We start from the raw sequence: 27,342 nt of genomic DNA, 5'->3' as shown, positions 1-27,342 counted from the left end.
CCTTGTGACTGGGCCTCATGCCAAACAACTTGTTACAAAAAGAGCTAGGGTCCCAGACTGTGCCGAAACTTAATGAGACTGCTCCTTGTCTGTGGATGGATAAGTAGCTGTCTCTGGAGCCCAGGCTGTTGCTATCCAGTCTGGTGGTGAATCCTCCACAGTCTGGTGAGTGTAAAAATCTTTTCCCTTCTCCCCTTCCCACTGCGATTTGCTTATTATGTCAATCTGCTTATTATATCATTTGCTTATTATTATATAATTTGCTTATTACATCTGCATTGCCATATACAAGGGATAAAGTTTGTTTACTTTTAAAGGTATTGTGTGTGTGTCTTTTCCTCTCCCCTTCTGCATTTCCCGAAGAGAACATGGACATGCTAAATAAATAGGAACTAGTAAGATTGCCTGAGCCCACAGAAAATAGGGCAAAAGTTGGAGTGCTAATCAGGAAAAATCCTCCACTTTATAGCCCTTTGTGGAACATTTATTGGGACTTATGACAAAAGACTGCAAGCACTTCCCAATGACAAGTACTGGACTAGAGAATTTCCACCTGAGGAGCATTTACTGCCTTGCTATGAAATGTTAATTGAAGCTACCCCTATGCTAATGGAAATAATGGTGCCCCAAAGAGTTCTATAATAAAATAAAAATGGTTTAAATAGAATCTTACTACCTAGGGATGGCAGAAGGAAATTCTCATGAGCAGGGAGCCTCCATTTTCCCTAGAAGTAACTCTATGTGAGGAGCTGCTAGATTCTACCGTGCCTAATAAACAGCTCTCATCTAAGAGGAGCTACTTAGCATGTGAATAGCAGTTCCAAGGTGAACAAACAACATCTTGTTTGGAAAGGTGCTGCTCCAAGGAAAATTCTAGAAATTTTTTCTTTTCTGTTTTTTATAGTTTAGAGCAATTGGATGAAGTATATTTTTGTGAGCAAATTTACCTTTCTCTCTGATTTCTCCAAAATTCAGAAACCGTGAGTATTCTGATTTTATGAAAATACATTTATTTACATAAGTTTAGTAAGAGTCTTTTCTTTTAAAACAAGACAATTTGAGACACTGGTTATTTTACCAAGGCTTTAACTAGAATAACATATTGTCAGGTAAAGTTTCAGAAAAGCCAACTTAGAAGGAGCCTATATGGCAATCAATTCTTGCTGCAATTTATGCAAATAATCAGGCAAAGTACAATGAGCCTAAAACTTATTTTACACACAAATTAGTCTTACTATAATTTCTCTTCAATAGGAAAGGAGGGCTAGAGAGGAAGAAATTGTTTCAAAGTAAAACTATTACACTTTTTACTAGATTTCAGCCCTGACTTGTTTTTGAGTGTAGATTGAATCACGAATTATTTCTTGGCTACAAGATGCAAATTTCCCTCATTTGGCATTCCACTGGGCCTGATCTGTTTTTCACTGCAAATACCCTACTGTTTAAGGCTATAGAAGCCCCCTCCCTCTAGGCCCAGGGACTGTCATGGAAGAGGTTGGCACATAAGATTGTAAGGGCTGGTTATGAGGGATAGAAGTAGATCAAGGTCAGACACTCCAAATCAAAGATAGGTACAAATACACCTAAATGGCTAGTAAAACAAAGGACTTTGTTTTCTGGGCTATTATGTGGCATCTTTTCATTCACCTCAACCATAAGGAATTTCCTGCTTCCCATACAATTAAGAGAAAATAATTACTAAGAGGATTATGATACCTCATGACCAAGCCTCCTGAGTATAATACTCTTAGTTATGAGTTGTGCAATTAAATATATATTTAAAATTTATTTTTCAGAACAATGCTATGCTTTATATAGTGAACTGTTATATGTCTTTAACTAAAACCAAGATTGCAGTAGCTCAACACACAGAAGTTAAATATAATTCAGTTTTGTAACCTCACCTTTGGCTTTTTGTTTGTTGGCTCTTTAAAACAACAAAAAAATTAAGAGATAATGAATGCCTGTCCATGTTCATTCCTATCTGGCCTAGAATATTTAATTGGCTGTAAGTCTCTTGACTCTAAGTCCCTCTGCCACAGAGTGTCCCACCGAGGGACAGGATGGACCTGAGGCAGACAGTCCTGTAGCTCTGGCAATGCTATGGAACAAAATAAACATTTGGTGGCCATTGATGCTGTCTCTGGCAAACCTTGGCCAGAAGGGGGAGAATTTTAAACCAAAATAAAATTCTAAGGTCCCCAAACCATATGAATGGCTTTATCACATGTGAATCCTTAACCTTGGCAAAATAAACTTTCTAAATTGATTGAAACCTGCCTCAAATACTTTTGGGTTCACAGTTTGAATAAAAATAAAAAAAAAATTCAAATTCAGGTGACATAATGTTTTTCTGAAATCCAAATGCTTAAACAAGAATAAACAGAGTTTTAAAGAATATTGGTAATTGTATCTCAAAAATATTTGAGAAACATATTATGTTGGGATAAAAGAGAACCTTAAAATAATATCTGCTTGTTGTAATACTGTGTAATGTTTCATAATGGGGCATAAATACTTACTATTTCCTTTGCTAAGTACAGGGAGTAATAATAATAATAATAATAATAATAATAATAATAAAATTTTCAGGGTCCTTTTATAAAAAAATTGACTACTATAATATCAGATATTATGCTGTGTAGGCATTCATTTATAGCTTATAAAATAAGTTTTGAAAAGTATAACCAGTACGTAGTTAAGCTGTCTTTGAAGCTATCTTGTTGCAACAAAATTTTCTATTGCACCCCTTATTTGAAACTTTTACTACTTAAAGCTTGATATTCTTCCCTGGTGTATTCAAGAACTCATCCAGTTGATTGAATCAGTTAATTGCTTTTCTTCTTCTTCTTTTTTTTGCAATTTAAATGCTTGTCTCACCTTCATGTGTTATTACACTTCATAAGGAAGAGAAGAAAAATTAGAAGACAATAAAAACAAATATTTTCAACTTCCAAATTTTATTTAGGACTATATCATTTTACAAGAATTTATAATTACTTATGTTTTTGTAGAATTGTAAACATGGATTGCAATAGCTTATACATGATTAACACACTAATTGAAATAAGAAAAATGTTACTAAAATCTGCTTTTAAATTTTTTAAGTAGTGAAAATTCTATGTATAACATTTGTATATATGTATTAATATTATTTGGAGCAGATAATTTTGGTTTATGCCTCAAAGCATATTTGATGTTTTATGTGATTTATTTGGTTAAATTAATTAATCATTTAATTAAAAATTTAGAAGCTCTATTTAAAATAAGCTTCCTCTGCAAGTACATTACAATGGTTTATATATAGGTAATAAAACAGAATTGAGCAGCTAAAACCATCTAATACTACAGTTGGTTAAAGAGGTCAAAAAAGATACATATACTTTTTAAAAAATTCATTTATTTATTTGAGATAAGGTCCCACTCTGTCAACTAGGCTAGAGTGCAGGAGTGTGAACATAGCTCACTGCAATCTAGAATTTCTGGGCTCAACTGATCCTCCCACCTCAGCCTTCTGAGTGGCTGGGACTATAGGTACGTGTCACCATGCCTGCTAATTTTTTAATTTTTTTGTATAGATGGTGTCTTGCTTTGTTGCCAGGGCTGGTCTTGAACTCCTAAGCTTAAGTGATCTTTCAGCTTTGGCCTCCCAAAGTGCTGGAATTAGAGGTGTGAGCCACCATGCCCACCCAGCTTGGTCAATTTAATATCAATTAATGACAAACAAAACAAAGCACACAGCACAACTCATTTTTCTATTTGTCTGGTGCTCATTCCTCTATGTAATAAAGGACGAGTGGGTATAGATAATGTGCTAATATGGAAAATAAAATAATTTTTTAAAATAATTAGTGTCTTAGAAGCCAAGAAAAGACAAAAAAATAGAAAAGAACCTCGAGAACAAAAGAAAATGAAAAGCAAAATGATAGATTTAACCTCAACATTATAGAAAAGTAAATTCATTATAAAGGTACTACAGTATTCAAATAAAAGGGAGCCACTGATAGAATTAATACAGAACCAAAGTCAATCTATATGCTGACCTCAAGAAAGTAATTTTACTTGTAAACAGGTCAAAAGTTAAAAGATAGTTTCATCATAATATTTTGAAGTTAAGAAGTAGAAAAGATCATACCTTGACATTGTTATGTATAAAAATCTGATGTATCTATATTTATATTAAGAAAAGAGACTGCAAAACAATTTATGTTCCCTGGGAAAAAGAGGGATTTTTTTAATGATAAAGAGACTAGCTCACCAAGATGACATAATAATCTCAAACATATACATGCTTAATAATAGAACTTCGAAATATATGAAGCAAAAATTAAAATAATTGAAAACAGAAATAGATAAATTCACATTATAAGACTGAGATTTCAACACACATCTGCTATTCATTTATATAACATTTATAGGGGAATCAAATATGAATATAGAAGATTTAAATTACATTGTTAACCAGTTTTTTCTAAATTACATTTATAGAACATTCTACTTCAAAACAGAAGAGCATGCATTCTTTCCAGATGAAAATGGAATATTCATTAAGATGTGTGTATGATTTAATTAGTTTAAAAAGAATAAAATCATCTGGCTTTGTTATTCCTATGGAATATAATCAGAAATAAGAAAAACAGACATCTATAAAATTCCTAACATTGGAAATTTGAAACCACATTTTTAGGAGTGACTTCCACTTTTGGGAAGATGGAGTAGAAATACTTTTACCTATTCCTCTCACTAATCGTAGCTAAAACCTTGTACATTGTACATAAAATAAATGTAAAAAGACCTATATAGGTGTAAAGAAGACAGTAGACCAGTGAGGGACCTCGGGAACCAAAAACAACACAATGATAGTTTCCTGGGCTTGGTTTTTATCTCATATATACTAGACTTGGAGCTGAAAAAGCTGCCTGAAAATGCCGATGGGCACAGGAAAAAAACCTCCAGAAAATGGGTCTTTTCTCTAGCCAAAGGACTAGGAGAAAAGCAGCCTAACTAGAGAGAAAACTTTTACGTAATAACCACTCTACTCTAGGCAAACACCAAAAAACAAACCAAGAAAGCAACATCTACAAAAGTTGTGGCCCCATCCCAAACTGAGTCAGCAAAGACTGACCTGGAAATCTTGATTTTTCACAGTCACAAGTTTGTTAAAAGATAACTGCTGGTCCTGATGGTAGAGAAAGTGAAATAGGAAACCGATACATCACCATCAGCCTGCAACAAGTCCTCTGTCCAGCAACGTCAGTGAAAACCACATGAAGAACATGGGCTTTCACCTCACCCATTGGTAATGTAGTGCCCCTCATCCTCTATGCCTGGTGGCGTCAGAGAAAGCCTACTGGAGAATCAGGAATTTCACCATTCCCCAGTGATAACAAAGCCACTCTCACCAGAATGCTGGTAGATTTCATGTGAGGCACCAACACATCAGCACTCACCTAGTGGTATCAAAAGACCACTCCCCTTGGGTTTCAATGAAGGATGAGTAAGTAACCTGGACTTGTATTTATAACCAGTTGCTTTTCTTCCTCTACTGGAGCAGTGTCACAGAAAGCCAGTTAAAACAGAAAGTTTAAAGAGAATTTAGTGTCCCACAAAATAACATAAAAATGTCAAGTCTTCAATAATAAATCACTTGTCATACCAAGAAGTAGGAAGATATCAAAGTTGATTAAAATGTGAGCAATAGATGCCAACAATGAGATGACAGAGATGTTCATGTAATCTAAGAATATTTTAAAGCAGTTATAATAATTATGCTTCAGTAAGCAATTATAAACAAATATCCTTAAAAAACAAAAGGATGTGTCAATAAAGAGTTGAAACATCTTAGCAGAGAAATAGAACATATCAAGAGGAGCCAAATGGAATTTTAGAATTAAAACATTCAATCACCAAAATATAAAGTTCAGTGGATGGGTTCAATATAGAATAGAGGAGAGAAAAAAATGAATGAGAGACCATAGGTAGAAATTATACAATCTGCAAAACTGAGAAAATTAGACACTAATTCTCCAGCAACCTGTGAAAATATAGCCATGTATCACTTAACAACGAGGATATATTCTGAGAAATACATCCTGAGGTGATTCTGTCATTGTGCAAACACTATAGAGTATATTTACACAAATCTCAGTGGTATAACCTACTATACTACAAAGCCTATTGCTCCTAGGCTAAACTGGTACAACATGTAATACTGTAGGCAACTGTAACAAAATGGTAAGTATTTGTTTATCTAAACTTATCTAAACGTAGAAATGGTACAGTTAAATCATGCTATTATGATCTTATGGGACTACCATAATATATATGACCCATCATTGACCAAAACATCATTATGTAGCAAACGATCATATAGTGAAATATCTACATTTTCTGTCATCAAAGCACTGGAATAAGAAAAAAGACTAGGGTAAAAAATTACCTGAAGTAATAATAAGGGGATACTTCCCCAAATTTGGCAAAAAAATAAAAGATATACATTCAAGAAGCTGAATGAACACCAAACAGAATAAGACTAAATAAATCGATGTCACTATGATACATCTTCATTATACTTTAGAAACTATAGGAAAAAAACTATTATAATGACAGAAATTTTTCTTCACAAACAATGGAGGCCAGGAAAGCTCAGAATCCTATAGACAGTGAAAATAGCCTTCAAGAATGGAAGGAAAATCAAGACGTTCTCACAGGAGTGAGAACTAAGAAAATTTGTTACCAGTAAATCTATTGTAAGGGACAGTAGGGGCAGAATAAGCGGGGATTCTTAAGTGGTATAAAAAATATAGTTAGAGAGAATAAGATCTAGTGTTCTGTAGCACAATAGAATGACTATCATAATAAGAACTTATAGTATATTTCAAAATAACTAAACAAGTGAAACTGTTTATATTAACATGTATCTAGTTTTATATATATATATATATATATATATGTATATAGTATATCTCAAAATAACTGAACAAGTGAAACTGTTAATATTAACATGCATCTAGTAAGAGTAAGAAACTGGAATGTTTCTAACCAAAAAAGTCCTTTAAGTAATGGATATCCCAATTACCACGATTTGATTATTACACATTGTATGCTTGGATCAAAATTTCACTTTTACCCCATAAATGTGTACGGCTGTTATGTATCTATAAAAATTGAAAATTAAAAAAAAAACTAAATAAAAGTGAAAAAGTTCTTTAAAAAATAAAGCTAAAAATGAAGAAACAAAGAAAAAAATCAGCTAATACGAAACACTCTTCTTCTCTTGAGTTGTCTAAATTATTGTTGACATTGAGTCAAAAATTATATCACTGATTTATTTTGTTCTTATTATATGTAGAGGAAGTATTTAAGACAGTTATAGCAGGGAGTAGTAACAATGTAAACAGAGGTAAGATTTCTATATTTCACTTGAACTGATAAAAATGATAACACCAGTATACCATGATAAATTATGTATATATATTATGAAATACTTGGCACGACCACCAACAAAGCTTATAGAAAAAAGAAATAGATACATACATACATACATACACACACAGAGAGAAATGGAAGTCAAAAAACAGTGAAAGTACTCATCATAAAAGCAGAAATATCAGAAAAAATATTTAAAAAGAGATAAACTAAAACAAAAATAAAATGATAGACTTTAAACCTAACATCAATATTTATATTAAATGGAAATGGTCTGAATTGTCCAATAAAAAGATTGGCAGAGTGGATTAAATAACATGACTCTATTATTTTTTGGAAACAAGAAATTCACTTCAAGTATAATGCTATAGGCAGTTTGACACTAAAAGGATGGATAAAGACAAATCATGAAAATGTGAATCATGTTAACGTGAAAACAAGCTTGAATATAATATTAGATAAAGTAGACTTCAGAGCAAAGACAATTACTAGAGACAGAGAGAGACATTATATAATGACAGAAAGGGCAATCTACCAAAAAGACGCAGCAATCCTAAAGTTCATGCACTGAACACAAGAGCTATAAAATATGTGAAGTGAAAACTGAAAAAACTGAAAAAGAAATAAACAAAACCACAATAATGATCAGAGACTTCAACATCCTTCTCTGAAGAATTAGTAGAGCAACTAAACAGAATTTCAACAAAACTCAGCAACACCATCAACCACTAAGATCTAATCAATATTTCTAGAACATGCCAAGCAACAACAGGAGAATACACATTAATTTTAAGTGCCCACAGAACATAACCAAATAAAGATAATATTCTGGAACATTAAAAAAATCTTCAAAAATGTAAAACCCTAGAAATCATACAGAGTATGCTCTCTAATCACAATAGTATCAAACTAAAAATCAGTAACACAAAGATAACAGAAAAATATTCAAACACTTGAAAATTATCTAGACACTTGTAAATAATCTATGGGTCAAAAAAGTCTCAAAGGAATTTGTGAAAATATATTGAAATAAAATGAAATGGAATAGACAACGTATCAAAATTTGTGGGAGACAGCTAAATCAGTGTTGAGAAAGAAATGCATAGCTATAAATAAAGACATTCAAAAAAATTAAAAGCATCAAATAAATCATCTACTCTCCCACTTAACATATATAGAAAGCTGTAAAATAAACCCAAAGTAAGCATAGGAAAGAAGATAATAAGACTATAAGTGAATAAAATAAAAAATAAAAACATAAATATTGGAAAACAACCAATGAAACAGAGAGTTAATTCTTTGAAAAAATCAGTAATATTAACATATATCTGGTAAGAGTAAGAAAAAGAGCATAACCAAATTATTAGTATAAATATCAGGAATAAAAATAGGATACAATTATAAATCCTATAGATATAAAAAAAGTAATAAAGGAATACTATAAACAACTCTAAAACATATAAATTTGACGACTTAGACAAACTGGACCAAGTCTTGAAAATATTTTCACAACTCACCCAAGATGAAATAGATAATTTGAATAACCTTATAGCTATTAAGCTAGTGGATTTTTAAATTATAAACCTCCTGAAAAACAAAGTTATATGCCCAAATGGTTTTCATCAAGAATTATATCAAACTTTTGAAGTATTAATAGGAGTTTACAAACTCTTTCAGATAAGTAAAGAGGAAGCAACAATCTTTATTTTATAAGACTACTATTATGATGATATCTGATATCAAAACAGAAAGCACAAAAATATAGAGTCCACCACTTCTGAATATAAACACAAAATTATTTTTAAAATGTTAGCAAGTCTAATTTAGTAATAACAATTATACACCATGACCAATTAAGATTACACTAGGAGCACATGACTAGTTCAAGGGTCACGAATTAATTAATGCCATGACATACAATTTTAGCCTAGAAAGCAAAAATCACTTGATTATAACAATCTATGCAGAAAAAAACACGTGAAACATGTCAACACCCATTTACTATATAAACTCTCAGAAAAACAGGAACAGAGAGGAGTCCTCCTTCAACTTGGTAAAGATAATCTACAAAAAACCCTACAGCTATCATTATACTTACTGGTAAAAAATGGACCATTAAATCAACACTTGCAGCATAATCAGAAAAGAACAAATTTGACTGAAGACATACGATCCATGGTCTCTGCCTAGTTTTGCGGTCCCCTTTAACTCTGTGATATAAAAACACTGAAAGTCACTGCCTATATTATGAGTTCACAAGAGGGATTAAGCAGGATTCTGAGGGATTGAACATTTTACTTAAAGAGACTCTGAAGTGTCATCCAAGAGATTGTTTTCATTAACTGTGGTAGGGAGTTGTATTAGTGTCCTATTACTGCTGTTACAGTTACCTAAAATATAGTAGCTTTAAATAGCATAATTTTGGGAGGAAAGAAGTCCAGGATGAGTCTGACTAGGCTAAAATCAAGGTATTTTTGGGTTGTATTGCTTCTGAAGACACTAGAGGAGAATCTCTCTTTGTGTTCCAAGCTTCTTGATGCCACCTTCATTTGTTTGCTTATGGCCCTTTGTTCCATTTTCAAAGCCAAGAGTGTAACATGTTCAAATCTCTCTCTCTCTCTCTGAGGTTGACTCTCCTGCTTCCCTCTTATAAGCATCCTTGTGATTACATTGGTTCCATTGAGTAATACAGGATAATCCCTCCATCTCAAGATGTTTAGCTTAATCACATCTGCATCTGTAAAGTCCTTCTTGCCATATTCACAGGTTCTCAGCATTAAACATGAGCAACTTTGAGGGAAGAACATTTTAATGGTTCCCACAAGAGTTGAAGTTGGAACAAATTAAATATATACAAAACATAATTTCTTATCAAAAATAGGCAAAAATGAGACAAATCTTATAAAACAGAGAAATTACATGTTAGTGCATTCTCATGCTCCTAATAAAGACATACCCAAGACTGGGTAATGTATAAAGAAAAAGATGCTTAATGGACTCACAGTTCCATATGGTTATGGAGGCCTCACAAGTATGACAGAAGCAAATGAGGAGCAAAGTCATGTCTTACGTGGCAACAGGCAAAAGAGAAGTGCAGTGCAAAAGAGGGGAAAATTCCCTTATAAAACTATCAGATCTCATGAGAACTCACTATCATGAGAACAGCATGGGAAAGACCCATCCCCATGACTCAATTCCCTCCCACCAGGTTCCTCCCAATTCAAGATGATACTTTTGGGTGGGGACAAGCCAAACCATATCATTCTACCCCTGGTCCCTCCCAAATCTCATGTCCTCACATTTCAAAACCAATCATGCCTTCTCAACAGTCCAAAGTCTTAACTCATTTCAGTATTAACTCAAATGTCCACAGTCAAAATTCCCATCTGAGACAAGGCAAGTCCCTTCCACCTATGAGCCTATAAAATCAAAAGCAAGTTAGTTATTTCCCAGATACAATGGGGGTACAGACATTGGGTAAATATCCAAATGGAAGAAATTGGCCAAAACAAAGGGGCTATAGGCCCCATGCAAGACTGAAATTCAAAAGGGCAGTCATTAAACTTTAAAGTTCCAAAATAATCTCCTTCTACTCCACGTCTCATAACCAGTTCATGCTAAAGCAAAAGGTATGCTCCTGTGGCATGGGAAGCTCCGCTCCTGTGGCTTTTCCAGGCATGTGGAGCAAGCTTTCAATGGATCTACCATCTGGGTTCTAGGGTACAGTGGCCCTCTTCTCACAGCTCTACTAGGCAGTGCTCCAGTGGGGACTCTGTGTGGTGGCTCCAACTCCATATTTCCCTTCTGAACTGCCCTGGCAGAGGTTGTTTATGACGGCCCCACTCCTGCAGCAAACTTCTGCCTGGACACCCAGGCATTTCCATATATCCTGAAATCTAGGTGGAGGTTCCAAAACCTCAATTCTTGACTTCTGTGCACCCACAGGCCCAACTTCACATGTAAGCTGCTGAGGCTTGGGGTTTGCATCCTCTGAAGGAACAGACTGAGCTGTGTGATGGCCCCTTTAGCCACAGCTGGAGCTGAAACAGCTGGGATGCAGAACACCATGTTTGGAGACTACATAGAGCAGGGAGGGGAACTCTGGGCCCAGCCCACAAAACCATTTTTTCCTCATAGGCCTCCAGGCCTGTGATGTCAGGGGCTGTCATGAAGGTCTCTGACATGCCCTAGAGACATTTTCCCCATTGCCTTGGAAATTAGCATCTCACTCCTTGTTACTTATATGAATTTCTGCAGCTGGCTTGAATTTCTTCACAGAAAAAGAGTTTTTATTTTCTACTGCATCAGGCCGCAAAGTTTTCAAACTTTTATGCTCTGTCACCTCTTGAATGCTTTGCTGCTTAAATTTCTTCCACCAGATACTCCAAATCATCTCTCTCAAATTCAAAGTTCCACAGATCTCCAGGGCAGGGGCAAAATGCCACCAGTCTCTCTGTATAGCAACAGTGATCTTTATTCTAGTTCCCAACTAGAGTAAAGTTCTTCATCTCCATCTGAGACCATTTCAGCCTGGATTTTATTGTCCATATCACTATCAGCATTTTGGTCAAAGCCAATCAAGAAGTCTCTCAGAAGTTCCAAACTTTCCCACATTTCCCTGTCTTCTTCTGAGTCCTCCAAACTGTTCCAACCTCTGCCTGTTCCCCAGTTCCAAAGTCACTTTCACATTTTTGGGTATCTTTACAACAGCACCCTACTCCCAGTAACAATTTATTGTATTATTCATTCTCGCACTGCTAATAAAGACATACCCGAGACACAGTAATTTACAAAGGAAAGAGGTTTAATTGACTCACAGTTCCACATGGCTGGGGAGGCCACACAATCATGGCAATAGGCAAATGAGGGGCAAAGTCATGTCTTAAATGGCAGCAGGCAAGAGGGAAGTCCAGTGCAAAAGGGGAAAAGCCCCTTATAAAATCATCAGATCTTGTGAAAACTAACTCACTACCATGACAATGGCATGTGAAAGATCCATCTCCATGATTCGATTCCATCCCATCAGGTTTCTCCCATGACACAGGGCAATTATGGGAGCTACAATTCAAGATGAGACTTGGGTGGGGACACAGCCAAATCATATCACTCAGCATGTGTGAATTCATAAATTTTCTCATGACATTATGAGGGTATAAAATACAACAATAGCAACAACAGAAACCCTTAAAAACTTCTACTGAACTTTGCACAGCATCCCTAGCTTATAGATTGTTACTAAAATGTGAAAATCACATACACACACACACACACACACACACACACCCCTCATGAGCATAAAGTTTAGTTCATATGTTGTTTAGGGTTGAAATTATGTTTCAGACAAGTTTGCTAAACACAACAAGTTGGTGGAATCATGAGGCCATCAGTATTCATATGACTTATTAATATTTGTTCTACAAGTGTATGTGAGGAACCCACTTTGCTAAAAATTGGTTAGATAATAAAAGGATATATAAATGAATAAGTCATATATCTGATATGTAGAGTGTAGTCATATAAAAAAGACAACTTCTCAAGTAAATATACAATCAGTTAAAAATAGTTTCATGCAACAATAGAGGTTAAAATCTCAATCAAAGGAGTGATTACTTCAAAGAGTAGTGATTGGCAAGATTATACAAGAAGATCATATGCGTACAGATTCTGTGATAATGGCAAGGGATATGTCAGAGATTTACTAAAACCCCAGGTCCCTTTTACATTTTCTAATGGTGATTATTTGTTCATAGTATTGGAAAATAGAGAAATCATGAATAAATTTTGATTCCTAGCATCATTTGCTAATGTCTCCTGGAAAAAATTCTGAGCAACTATTTCTTTCATAAACAAAGCAAACTTTATTATTGAATATCTATTTAACAACCACATGCTTTACAGAAACAGACGCTTATTTTTATATTAATTTAAAATAAATATATAAATTAGAGAACTCAAGTCTAATATAAGTTTGTTGGCCTGTTCTTTCGAATATTCAGCTGTTCTACACATAAGTTTCTGAAGTATTAATTTAGCCATAACTCTTAGTTGTCTATTCAATATCTTTTGTACTCTTTTTTCCCCACTGTAAAAATATGTATATTGAAGTTTCAACATGTAATGCTCAAAATACACACCTTTTTTATATTCTCTTGCAGCAAAGCTTGATCATGAGATAAAATTCTAGCCAATAATATGTAAGAGGAATTTGATAAAAGGCTTCAGTGAGAGTTTTAATGTCTTCCTGATTAAAAAAGAGGCTCATAAATGTCTTTGGTTTTTATTCCTTCTTCTGTGTACCTGGAATACAGTCTGTTACCTGAAGGAGCATCTTATAAGCATAAGGAAACAGTAAATCTATTTTATGTTAAAGCCACTGATATTTGGACTTTCTGTTATTTGCAATAAATGTATTTATAATGCAAGCACTTATTTGTTATATTTTACATTGGTAACTTTTGCATATAAAAAATGCAATAACCTTTACATTAGCACCCAGAAAAGAAATATTTATGTATAAATCTAACAAACTATGTTCAAGACTTGTACGAAGTAAAGTACAAAACTGTGATAAAAGAAATTAAAGAAGAGCTAAAAACTTGGAGAGGTATTTCATGTCCATAAAGAGGAAGACTCAATACTGTAAAGATATCATTCTTTCCAACCTAATCTACAGGTTCAATGTAATCTCAATATAAAATCCCAACAAATTATCTTATGGATAATGACAAATTGATTCTAATATTGATATGAATAGGCAAAAGATGCAGAATAGCAAACACAGTACTAAAGAAAAAGAATAAAGTTAGAGGACTGATACTACCTTGCTTTGAGACTTTCTATAAAGCTAGGGTAATCAATTCCGGGTTGTATTGACAAAGAAATACACAAATAGATCAATGGAAAAGAATAGCGAGTGAAGGAATAAACCCATATAAATATGGCAAATTGATCTTTCACAAAGTACAAAGGCAATACAATGCAGGAAAGATATGAGGGAAATTTTAAAAATATGTAGAAAAATGGAATTTAAAGATAAAAATTAAAGATATAAACTTTTTAACATTAATTCCATCAAGTTCAAGACAATTTTGTAAGATATGATACCAATTATTGAGTCAATCCCTAAAGAACTGAGGGTCTTGGGAATTTAATAATGTCAATGCTTTTTTACATTATCAACTGAAGAAAAATGGCCGCCCTTTTTAGATTTTTTTTTTTAATATTAGAAAAGGAAATCAGAAGAAATCAAATTAAAACTGCAAGGGGGATGCCTAATGATTTCCCATTGAAACTCTTGCAAAATTGCTCTTGTTTGAGAGGTATGAGCAGGAACCTTGTCATGGCAGAGAAAAGACTCTAGTGAAGTTTTCTCAGGTGTTTTCTGCTAAAGCTGTGGCAAACTTTCTCAAAGCTCTCTTACAATAAACAGATGTTATCATTATTTGGCCCTCCAGAAAGTCAACAATCGAAATTCCTTTGAGCATCCTTAAAAACTGTTGCCATGATATTTGCTCTTGACTGATCTGTTTTACTTTGACTATTCCACTTCCATCTCTTGGTAGCCATTGCCTTGATTCTTCTTTGTCTTCAGGATCACACTGTTAAAGCCATGTTCCATCTTTTGTTACAATTCTTCAAAGAAATGCTCCATGATATTGATTCCACTTTTTAAAATGTCAGTTGAAACTCTACTCTTATCTGTAGCTCATCTATGTGCAATGGTTTTGGCACCCACAAATTGAAAAGTTTGCTCACCTTTGATTTTACAATCAGAATTGTGTAGGCTGGACCAATTGAGGTTTCCAGGCTGTTACCTAATTGAACTGTTAATTTTTGGTGCTTTTCAATTAGGGTACAGACAAGATTTTTTTTTTTCTCACAAACTGATATGGATGGTCTGCTTGTGTGAGCTTTCATCTTCAACATCATCTTGTCCCTTCTTAACTTGAGTTATAATTTGTAAACTGCTGATTTCTTTTGGGTATTGTCCCCATAGGCTTTTGGTCAATTATTTCTCTGTTTCTGCTCAGGCCTCACCATAAATCTGATGCTTGTTCTTGCTTCATTTTAGCAGAAATCATGTTGCTCTGATAGGGGTTATTTTCAAACTGGTGTCATATTCTTCTTAGTACCTCAAACTAGATCCTGTTTAGACATGTTACAACAAGACAATGAAAGTTTGTTTTTGTGAAAAAAGTTGAAATTCATGGAAAATTTAGAAAATTTTTATGAACTCTTTGAAGATCCCTTGTAGTCTTTTCAGCAAACAGTCCTTGTACACTTGGACATCCACACACAAAAAGATGACTCTAGACGCAGACCCTATTCCATTCACAAAAATTAACTGAAAATAAATCACAGACCTAAATGTTAAATTGAAAAACCATAAAACACTTAGAAATTATATAGGAAAAAATAGATGACCTTTGATTTGGGGATGACATTTTAGATACAACACCAAAGGCATGATTGATGAAAGAAAAAGTTAACAAAATAGACATTATTCAAATTAAAAATTTCTGTCCTGAAAAAGACACTGTCAAGAGAATGAAAAGACAAGCATGGGAGAAGATATTTTCAGGACACACATCTGATAAAAAAGACTATTAGCCAAATATTCAAAGAACCCTTGAAACTCAACAATAAAAAGACACTAGGTTTCTAAATTGGTGAAAAACCTAAACAGAACCTCACCAGAGAAAATATACAGATGGCAACTAAGCATATGAAAACACATTTCACATTATATGTCATCAGGAAAATGAAAATTAAAACAATAATAAAAAACTACTACATACATATTAGAATTGGCCACAGTCTAGAACATTGACAACATCAAATGCTGACATGGATGTGGAGCAACAGGAAATCTCATTTATTGCTAGTGAAAATGCAAATCGTACAGTTTCTTTGGAATGAAATTTGGCAGTTACTTGCAAAATTAAACATAGTCCTATCATACTATTCAGTAATCACATTTCTTATATTCACCCAAAGGAGTTAAAAACTTATGTCTATAAAAAACTTACACACAGATGTTTATAGCAACTTTATTCATAACTGTCAAAAACTTGGAAGCAACCAGGATGTTTTTCAGTATATGAACAGATAAATAAACTGTGTTAAAATAATAGAATATCATTCACTCCTAAAAAGAAAGAGCTATAAAGCTACGAAAAGACATGGAGGAGCCTTAAACATATATTATTAAGTGAAATAAATCAATTTAGAAAGACTGTATACTGTATGATTCCAACTATAGGGCATATAGGAAAGGCGAAACTATAGAGACAGTGAGAAGATTAGTGGTTGACAGGAGTTGCAAGAGGAAAGGATAAATAGGTAGAAGACAAAATTCTGGGGGCAATAAATTTACTCCAGATGATAATAAATGATGGATACATGTCATCATACATTTTTCATATTTTTTTACTCCTTCTTATACTACAAGGTATTTTGGCTTCTCTTTTTGAATACCTTTCAACATTTCTCAATACAAAAAAACTGATAATACATAGTAATGAGTTGTTTAATAACATGGTACAAAAATATGATCAATAGATCCTCAATATGTTTTAAAACTAATAATGTGAGTTAAGTGTAATGATTCTAAAGTCCTTATGAATAGAGTGATAGAAGGACTAATAACGTGTAGACATAAGAACAAAAAACCCCATCAGTTTCTATAACTGCATGTCACAACACAAAGTGCTAGTTGTTCAACAAGACACACATGAATCTGAGATCTTATTAAATATCAAAATTTACTAATAATTTTAGGACCATGGTGTAGGGACAAGAGTGACTTTATTAAATGCTAATCTGCCATGTAACATCTGACTAACTCCAGTCCAGGAATGCCGCCAAAATGTCTAGTTGATATATTATTGCTCCTTATGTAAGAACACCTATTCACAGAGAGTTTCCTCCAAAACAACCCTTATAGTCACAGAAATCATAGGCTGAAATGTCTGCAGCCACTTACACATTCCTTCTAGCGTACATAGGCTTTCCCCCCAAGATGTAAGCCGTGGGTCTACCTGTATTGTGGTTGCTCAAGGCCACTATTCTTTCTGCAAGTTCCCTTAATAAATCACTCAAAACCAACAAACTGGATTTATTTGCCTCCCTCTTCAGCTTCTTGGCTCCTTTGGCACTTGGAGGCCATTTTGCATATATCACCCTTTTACAGAACACATGGGTAATTGTGAAGCATAGAAGAGGCATGGAGAAATCCAGGACTGTTCTTGAGTCCTAACTTTTTATTTTATGGTGCATCAGACACAGATTTAACATATAGGTCTCAGCTATGCTAGAAGGATATAACTTACACAAAAAGGAGGTATGCAAGTCATGAAATGTTTTTGTTACGTTCTGAAAATTATTTGGTCTATAAGACATTTTCTAAGGGGATATTCTAGGTGAGTTTACAATAAGCAACATAGATCAACCAGGTACATAGGCTGAATCATGTTCTCCCAAAATTCTTAGGTCAAAGCTGTAATCCCCAGTATCTCAGAATGTATCTGTATTTGAAGACAGGGCCTTTAAAGAGATAATTAAGTTAAAAAGTGACTGTTAGAGTGGACCTTCATTCAATTTGATTTGTGTATTCATAAGAGGAAATTTTGACATACAAAGAGAGACCAGCAATGTGTCTACACAGAGGAAAAACCATGTAAACACATAGCAAGAAGGTGGACATCCACAAGCCAACGAGAGAGACACCAGAGAAAATCAAATCTGTTGGTACCTCAATATTGTAATTCTTGCCCCTAGAACTGTGAAAAAATAAATTTCTGTTGTTGAAGCCACTCAGTCTATGGTATTTTGTTGCAGTAGCTCTGGCAAACTAATAGAGTTGTCCAAAATATTTCAAAGATAAGGGCTCGCCCACTAGAAAATAACAACATACGTTCGCAGAAGTCCTGACATTAATATGTTTAAAAGATGATTTGACTGGAACATCTTTCATTCTGTCCCATTCTTAAAGAAGAGGTGGAAAAAATAGATCACAGGCCTGCTGTTAACTCTTTCCTTTCATAAACTATGACATAGAAATTCCACTTGGTATATAACCAAAGACATTATCTCATAGGTAAGTATGAGGGAATATATTCAAGTATGGTATTACAGTGAGATTTGTTGTAGCAAGTTGTACGTCATTAGGCAAGTGTGCAGTTTGCTTTGATGGGCATGCACCATGGAACTCTGGCCAGCTGTTAAAAGACTAGATATGAAAATAACAAAATGAACAAATCTCTAAAATTGAATATCCAACACTTTTATTATGCAACTTAAAATTCAAGCACTGAATGTAAATGCCTATTTTTTTAAAAAAAATGTATACCAAAATTTTTTCCATGTTCAACATTATAAAATGTCTTTCTATGTGGTATAAGGGAGAGGAAAATAGGAATAAAGAATACAGAATAAAGTAAATAACATTTTTCAAGACTTTTGTGGCACAGATCAGTTATGATGATGTGCCATCAACTAAGGAGTTTTATGAATTCAACACACGGCACCCAAATTCCACATTTTAATAATAAATTAACAATAAATCATATTTAAAAAATAAGATTCAGAGAGAATTCTGAGCTAAAATCATTAACTAAATTTAAGATAGTCACAAGTATAAAGACATAATATATATTCAATACTAAAGATAAGCAAGCCAAACAATATATAAGAACAGAAGGTGCAGTTCATTTTAGAAAGATAATTACAGAAAATCAATAAACCCAAGAAAGTAATACTAAAGACTTCGTAGCTGCTATCATAAATTTTATACATACCTTTTGCGGTTGAAAATCTCGTAAGAATGGAAAGGAAAAGAGGAACAACAAGAAGGAAATTCTCTGAAATATCAAATCAAAAGAATTTGGCGAGGTACTGATAACAGAAATAAGAAAAGTCAGAGGTGACACTGAAGTAAAAGGAAGAAAAGTGTTAAGGGTTTTATCAGCAAAAAGAAGAGTGAGCAAATATCCCAACTGCCTTTTCATTTCTATATTCATTACTTACCTTGTCCACAAGGTTACACATTATGAGGGCAGATTCCTTGTGTGTCTCATTCACCTCACTGCTCAAGCATCTACCCCAGTATTGAATGGTGACTGAAACATAATGTTTATTTAATAACTAAAGAGTATATTTAGGATGAACAGCTATAGAAAGAGGACCATTTTAAGAACTGGCGTGAAAATCTCCTGGAGGCAGGCACAACTATGGAATGCTAGAAAAGCTGCAGAATCTTTCTAAACTTTGCTTTACTTAGTCTTTTAAATGGGATCTAAGGCCCTGTGGAAAGAATCTCATGGACAGGTTGACCCTTGCTCCTTATCTTCTCTGCTTAGCAAAATGTGTGGTCTCTAATCTTATGTTTTCCTCATGTGAAATAATAACATCAATAAAACTAGACAGACTCTTAACATGCATAACTGTACATGGTGTATTCAGATTACAAGATCTTTTAATTATAAATTTTCTATTCAAACACTCTAAACAGGAGTGCAAGTGATAGGTGGTGTATACATATATATTAATGCAGTCCTTCCAGTTACTTGGAATTTAGGTTCCTTCATAAGCAAAGTGTTCCTCCCTGTCTATTTAAAACTGACAAAGACATTTGTCTTTACTAATGTGGAGATGCCTGATAACTTATTTCTAACTATCATACGCTCCACAGTCATGACATTTTAAGACAATAGATCAAATCTATCCTGGATTTTTTTTTTCGAGTTCCTTTTGATTGCTGCTGGGAGGAGAATAGAGAGATAGTCGAGAATAGCATTAACTTGCAAAGTAAAATAAATTAGTTTGAGATAACTATTCTATATTAGAATACAAAACAGCCTCCTAGTTACAATAAAAAATTCAGCAGGGCATGGTTGTAATTCTCCACGCTTACTAGTTTTGCTACCATGGTTTGTTTTCTCTGGTATACTCCAGATGATTTAAATAGTGAGACTGATACAGAAACCTCCGCAATGCATGTATTAAATGCATACGTATATGAATTATAAGACAGCTTTTTCACTGGTTACCGACTGGACCCTAAGGACAGTGTTTTTGAATTTGAATCTGAACATTACTATTTGCTCACTCTGTTACCATGAACATAATTCATCCATCTGTGCCTCACTTTTCTCAGTTGAAAATATTAATAAAATATATATAGAGAGAACATATATATAGAGTATATATATAGAGAGAGATTGATTCCATACATATTTTATATGTATCTACATATATATACACACATACATATATTTATGGAATCTATATATACACATATATAGATACATACAGATTCCATACATCTCTCTCTATACGCATAAATATTTGCACACACACATATCCCTTTATCTATCTATAAAACAAGAATTAGCGTATGTAAAATCCTTTGATGAGTGTCTAGTACAGATTAAGAATTAAGAATTAAATGAATGTTGTTACCTGATATCATATGGGTATATACATATATATAAATATTTGTATATGCATTTATGTATATACACACATATATAATATAATTGTATATCATACAACTTTGAATTTGGCAAAGTGAGGTAGAAGCCCCAAGTTAAATTTCATTGAGATTAAAACTGTAGCATATCCTTCTATTTAACTTCACACTTCAGCTTCTTTAAAATTTTTATTTCCAAGAAAGTGTACAAATATCTGCATATCATAAGCAAATAAAATATTTACATAAAAGATGGCTATAGCCACAGTGAGAAAATGCTTCAGGCTCCATATGCCTTAGAACTAAAATGACTGTGTAACTTATCATCCAAACCACGACAGTTTAAGAATAAAATATGTGTGCTTTTAATAATCACTCCAGGATACCAAGTGTGAATTGAGATTTTTCCAGGAAAACCAAGAAGATTTGTCACCCTACTCAAAACCCTATAAAATACAGTAAATAAGAACATATTTTACATGTTCCAAGGACAAACGCATGAGGAAAGTGGTGTGATCTTTTCTTAGTGGTGAAAATCATCTATGCTCTCTACAAAGCTCAGGATGAATCTGTAACTCAGGTAGAATTGTTGATTTTGTATTTTAGGGTTTTTTTTATTATATATAATGTGCTGTACCCCATAGTTAAAAACAATTGTTCTAAGCTTCCACATGCTGCTAATATACAGCTACCGGGATTTAGTTGGAATCACGTTCTTTGAGGCGTTAGTTCAGCTGTCTGTTGAATCCCCTGAAACTAATGCTCAGTCTGTATTAATGTCTCAGTCCCGAGAAACCTCAGCCTATTCTCTCCTATAATTAATCTTGCAGGTAGTGCCTTGACATTATTGGTTCACCAACAGAGCAGAACTGCCTCTCAGCCATCAATAATAATTCAACGCATTAGGATGAGGCCTACGCATGGGCCACAGAGGTAGCCAAATATGTAGGATCTCCTGCATTCCTCTCCAGTTGAAGGGAAACTGCGATTGAAACTAGTTGTTTTGGTAGCTCGATAATTTGTAATAGAGGGGTCTTGGTGTTACTAATTGTTTTGCTTTATGCTTTTATCCAAATGTAGCCACGGCTTGGCACAAGGGGAGTGATTGTCTGTTTACTGAATCTTAATATTGAGGCTGTTACAAATTGTCTTTCACAGATGGTGGGAGCTTTTCAGATCGAGAGAGGCAGGGAATTTATTACCCAATATTTCTGTATTACTGATTGGGACGTGAGGAGCATAGACAATCTGTCCTACTGCAGGGTTTGCTGCATGTTTTTTTTTTTCCCTCTGTAAAATTATGGCTGGCTCTAGACGTTTTTCTCATTTTGTATAGATAGCAGCTGTGTAATTTCCAGCAGAATGTTTGCTTTGATCCCCCTTCCTTTAATTGAAATCCGCAATTATGAGATTTGTTTCTTTTATGTTTGTGAGTTTATTGGTTTAATCTACAAAATGTGCTGTCTTGCTGTCTTACACAGTTAAAGGCTACAGCACAGTTGGGACTTAAATGACAAACATTGGAGGGAGGGGCTTTCTGTTTTTTGTTTTTTATTTTTTATTTTTTTGGTTGGCTATAGAAAGAATCCAATAGATATTCTTCCCCTCAGATAGCAGGCTCTATGACAACTTAGTAAACTGTCATTCTGTATAATTTAAAGCTGTGTCTCTTGCATATATATATAATGTATATATTATATATATATGATTAGGCTCATTTCTAAAAATGAATAATACGTGCATGTGCGTGTGTGTGTGTGTGTGTGTGTTCATACACTGGAAAGGGAAGATGCCTGCATAGGAGCATTTCTTTGATTATAGTAACTAGTAACATTTACATAATGCTAGCTTTATCAGCACATTTTAGGGGAAGGAGAGTGAAAGGATTATAAAGTAAATAGATGTAAGAACAGTATTGCACGGTCTCAGACATAGTTCACAACAAATAATTTTGAGAGTTACGTATCAACATGCTCTACCACATAAATTAACCACAAATTTCCTAAATGGTAAAGTTCCAGATGTTTGAAATATTTTAATAAAAAATAGAAGACAAAGAAGAGATCAAGTGGAGAAGAATGAGATTTTATTTCCAAATTTACAATTCTCTCACTGATAGTCTGTCATAAGCTGTAACTACATATTTTAAAATAGTTTTTGCTAATATTTTATGCATTCATTATATTTTTTTTCTGGCACAGTATAGTGCATTTTCATTTGGAGCTCTAGGCTGTGTCTATATAAAGGAAATTCCATATTAGCTAGTATTAGGCCAATTAGTTTGTAATTGAATTAATCTTTCTATGTAGCATCCTTAACTCCAACTAATTGATTTAGCCTAACAGTTTTGGTAGCTATCATATAGGTATTTCTCTTAAATGGTCATGGGTAATTAATTCACACTGACAAGGGATTTTTCACAAAATTCTTCCATGTGTTAATGGTTGTTTTTTAGGCAAATAAACCAAGTGATCATACGGATATTTAAAAATATTTAGAACTGCACATGTTAACTGAGTATGTCTCCAATTCACCTTGTGGTCTCCTGATTATTATGTGATCAGGTCTATCATCATACAACTGTGATATATATAAATATAAATATATATATTTCATATATATATGGCATATGAGAAAATATCCAAATATTTTCTAAACTCAATATACATAGCCCATGGATTCCAGGAAGAGAAGCTCACTTAAAAATAAGCCTTTTAATGGACTATTTCTAAATCCTGAAAGCCACCACTGGAAAAATGTCATGGTATTTTCTGCTTTTTCTTAATAATTACAGTGTAATTAAATATCCACTCATCTAGGAATTTCTTAATAAGAAAAACTGTAGTAATTTTAGATATCTGTATTTTAAGTATGGGAAAAACAAGGGAGCTAATGGATCTAAAGTAACTTGCTCAGTAAATAACATCTAGAATACTAAGGAAATAAACAGAATTCAAATCCATACCTTTCTATGAAACTCTGTTTAATATGGATCTACCTGTTTTTTTAGGATATGTAATAACTTAAGATACCAACTCCACATTCTGTGGTAAGAGATGAAGATCCAGGAAATGTATGGACACCTACAGCCTGAAGAATATTGTCAGAAAAAAACAGTGGGATCTGGAAGTGAAAAGGAAACATAGAAAAGGAGACAGGAAGGTGAAGAAAGTTGAAGATAAACTTTCTTTTTCACAATGTTTTTATGGGCAAGTTCAGCCCATAAATCAAAAATTACCCTTATGGATGAAATATTAGTTAAGTCAAGATCATCTTTTTCATTTCCTACATGCAGGTCGAATCTCATTTATGAAGTGAGATGTCAAATAACAACAAAAAATGCATTTAATTTGCATAAAGATACTTGTAAGGTAACATTGCTCCACACTTTGCTTTATTCACATCATTAGAGGAAATATTTTATTCCTCTAGTTGTTTCTGGCCATGGCTCAAGGAATAAAAACTTCCACTCATTCCTTCAGACAGTACAGTTAACAAGAGGGTAACTTTTTTTTATCTCTGTTCTTCTCCCTCAGGAAGCAGAGAATTATCAGATTGGTGAGAGAGAGGAAATAAAGGTCTGAACATGTGTCTCAAGTCACCTCTCTTGGGAGCACTCTGTTCTCAGTTTATTTTAATTCTGTTTCTCAATTTAATGAGTTTACTAGAGCAGGGTCCACTATTACCCTTTGGAGATCCTTAATGATACATGAATATGTTTAATTCTGGGAATAAAGTAGTTAAACTGGCTAGTGATTATGCCACATTGTTAGAGTCATCTTTGTCAATAAGAAAGCTGTTCATATTTATGACATCTGTATCCATTTCTTCAGAAGTGTGACTATTATTCATATATCCCCAATACACACAAAAGATAGAGTTTTATCTAAATTTTTAATCTGTTACATATTTTTCTAGGTTACTAGCTAGAGACATCCAGGTTGTTTCCAATTTGTTGTAAATTGGAAATTTGATGCTAAACAAGTAGTGTTATGATAAGCCTTCTTATTCATAACTTGACATGCTTTTGCCAGTATATTTTAGATGGAATTTTGAGATTATGGTGGAGTCAAATCATATGAATACTTTAAATTTTGCTCCGTATTACCACATTCCTGTGCAAAAGTTACACCAATTTACAATGCCATATTGTGTAGACATGTTTCATGGTACCCTAAAACAATTACAATGTTAATAACAAAGATAAGTACTATGTCAGACATAATACTAATTTAAAAAGTTTGAAATATAATGACAATTAACAAAATGTGACTAGGAGACTCAAAGTGAGCACATGCTGTTGGTAAAATGATGCTAATAGACTTGCTTAATGTAGGGTTGCCACAAACAAAAGTAAAAAGTGCTTATTTGCCGACAACCTTGCCAAACATTGAATCTATAAAATGGTTTAAAATTATTTATATTACAGATACTTTGCTTTGCTATTTCTAATTCTGTTATTTTGTGAACAGTGTTATTTTAGCCACAGATGTATTTCTTTGGCTCTGGATTTCTCATTTCATTTTAATTTTGTGTGTATGTCCTTGATGGATTCTTTGAATTTTTGTTTTCATTGCATCTTTCTGTATAATTATTCCTGGGACATTGTGTCATTTTTAAAAATTGTATTTCGTAGGATGGATTCCTAATAGTTTGTCTGCATGTGCTTTTATGTTATTTTATTTCCTTGTCTTATTACTAAAAAGTGATTTTATACCTGCCATGATTTTCAGGTTTCCCAGCTTAAGATTGACAGTTCTTACACTTTGATGTAGCATGGGCAAATTTGTCTCTAATTTTTCACATCAAGCTATAGTTTAAGGATTGAGTTTTGAAATGTGCCCACTTTTTCCCTAGCCTGAGTGTGTAGAGAATAAGCAGATGAGCTCAATTGGTGTGCAATTTAGGTAAAAGACCTGGACTCTTTCTCTTGCCTGAAATTTTATTAAATATCTAATCCCATAGTTTGCTCTCTTTCCAGGAGGCAGTTTTACTGCTGCCAGGGAAATAGCCTTGCTTTCAAATCTCTTCCTTAATTCAGCGCAGAGCCACCAAGGCTTTGCTTGTATCATTGAGTCATCTCATGTACCTTCATCCCGCATTTCACCAGTCTTTTCCTGGCACTTTCTCCCTCTATTCCTCACTCTAAGACTGAGTGGGGAATCAATATTTGGCTGTAAAGGAGTATATGGTGTCTTATCTTGTGTGCTGAAACAATGTATTTACTCAAAGTTTTATGGATTTTCTTTTTTCTCTACATTATGCTAAGACATAAATTCTGAGAGTGTTTATGATGATGCCTCTTTTCCCCTCTGCTTTCTTTCCAAGTTAGAGACATCAAAATAATAAGCCTTAACCATTTTCCTGTTTTTAAAAGAAATAGTTAATTTTTATGGGAATTATTAGGTGTCTCCCAGGCTACCCATGTAAGCCCTCATTTTACCTGTTTTTAAATTGAGTTATTCATGAGATGCTTTCTGCATTTTGTTTTAGGAAACAAAGATAAATGTCATATGGTCTCTCAAATATCATATGGTCTCACATCCCCCCCAAACTATTTTAAATATGGCCTGAGTTTGGGAATGAAGTCTTTACTTGGACATGGATATGACTGTAGGTATTCTCCTTTATATTCCTTTATAACTTACTGTTATGCATCTACTCGCAGCTGTTAAGGTCACTCCAAAACTGACATTCTCTCCCCACGTCTGCTTCCCACTAAAACCCATCTGGTAATGGAACTGTACATACCTTCATCAAGTATTTTGAAAACAAACAAACAAAAAATAAGCAAAAACAAAATAAACAAAAAACAGATATCTGAATCAGACAGAATTAGTTTTGGATCCCAGTCTGTCACCAGTTACTTGTTTAAAATGGAGCAGTTACTTAACAACTCTGAGAAATATTTTCTTAAAACATTTAATACATATTTTGCAGACATTTTGTGATAAGTAAATGAGGTATGTGTGCATGTGTGGGCTTGTGTATAAAATAAACTCTTTTGATTGGCCTATATAAATGACTTTTTCACTCAGGATGAAGGATGAATGGTGGATGACTTTTTAACTCATTCAAGCTACATCGTATTCTATTCAGATTAATCTAATTTCTCATCTGAAATAATTAAAATATGTGATATACTTTGACAAATATCAAGGTAATAAACATTTGAACAAGGACACATTTTTCTGTTTCCTATTTCCTTAAGCCAATTCATTTTCCTCTACTATAATAAACATTATTTTAATTTTACATACGCACTATGCAATCTAAAAAGTACAATTGCCTGTGATGTCCATATACTTACCTTTCTTAAGAGAGGTACATTTGTTTAATTTATTACAATCTAGTTGATATGAGTAAATCTTTTAGATAATTAGGGGTGAATTTTGCTCCAATCCATCTATATGAAAATATTTATCATTTTTAAAAAGGCAATT

At 33.6% G+C, this 27,342-nt stretch overlaps 1 long non-coding RNA gene across 1 annotated transcript; it reads left to right on the top strand.

Moving 5' to 3' along the window:
• Positions 1–75: 75 nt before the first annotated feature.
• LOC101179399 lies at positions 76–27,075 on the top strand. Its single transcript, XR_180098.3, has 5 exons — positions 76–165; positions 905–980; positions 7,352–7,402; positions 21,730–21,832; positions 23,910–27,075. It is a non-coding gene; the product is annotated as an uncharacterized LOC101179399 (long non-coding RNA).
• Positions 27,076–27,342: the final 267 nt, after the last annotated feature.

This window comes from Nomascus leucogenys, chromosome 22a (genome assembly GCF_006542625.1).
Source record: "Nomascus leucogenys isolate Asia chromosome 22a, Asia_NLE_v1, whole genome shotgun sequence".
NCBI lineage: Eukaryota > Metazoa > Chordata > Mammalia > Primates > Hylobatidae > Nomascus > Nomascus leucogenys.
The sequence above is the reverse complement of the archived record's forward strand: the minus strand, read 5'-3'. Positions and strand labels throughout refer to the sequence as shown.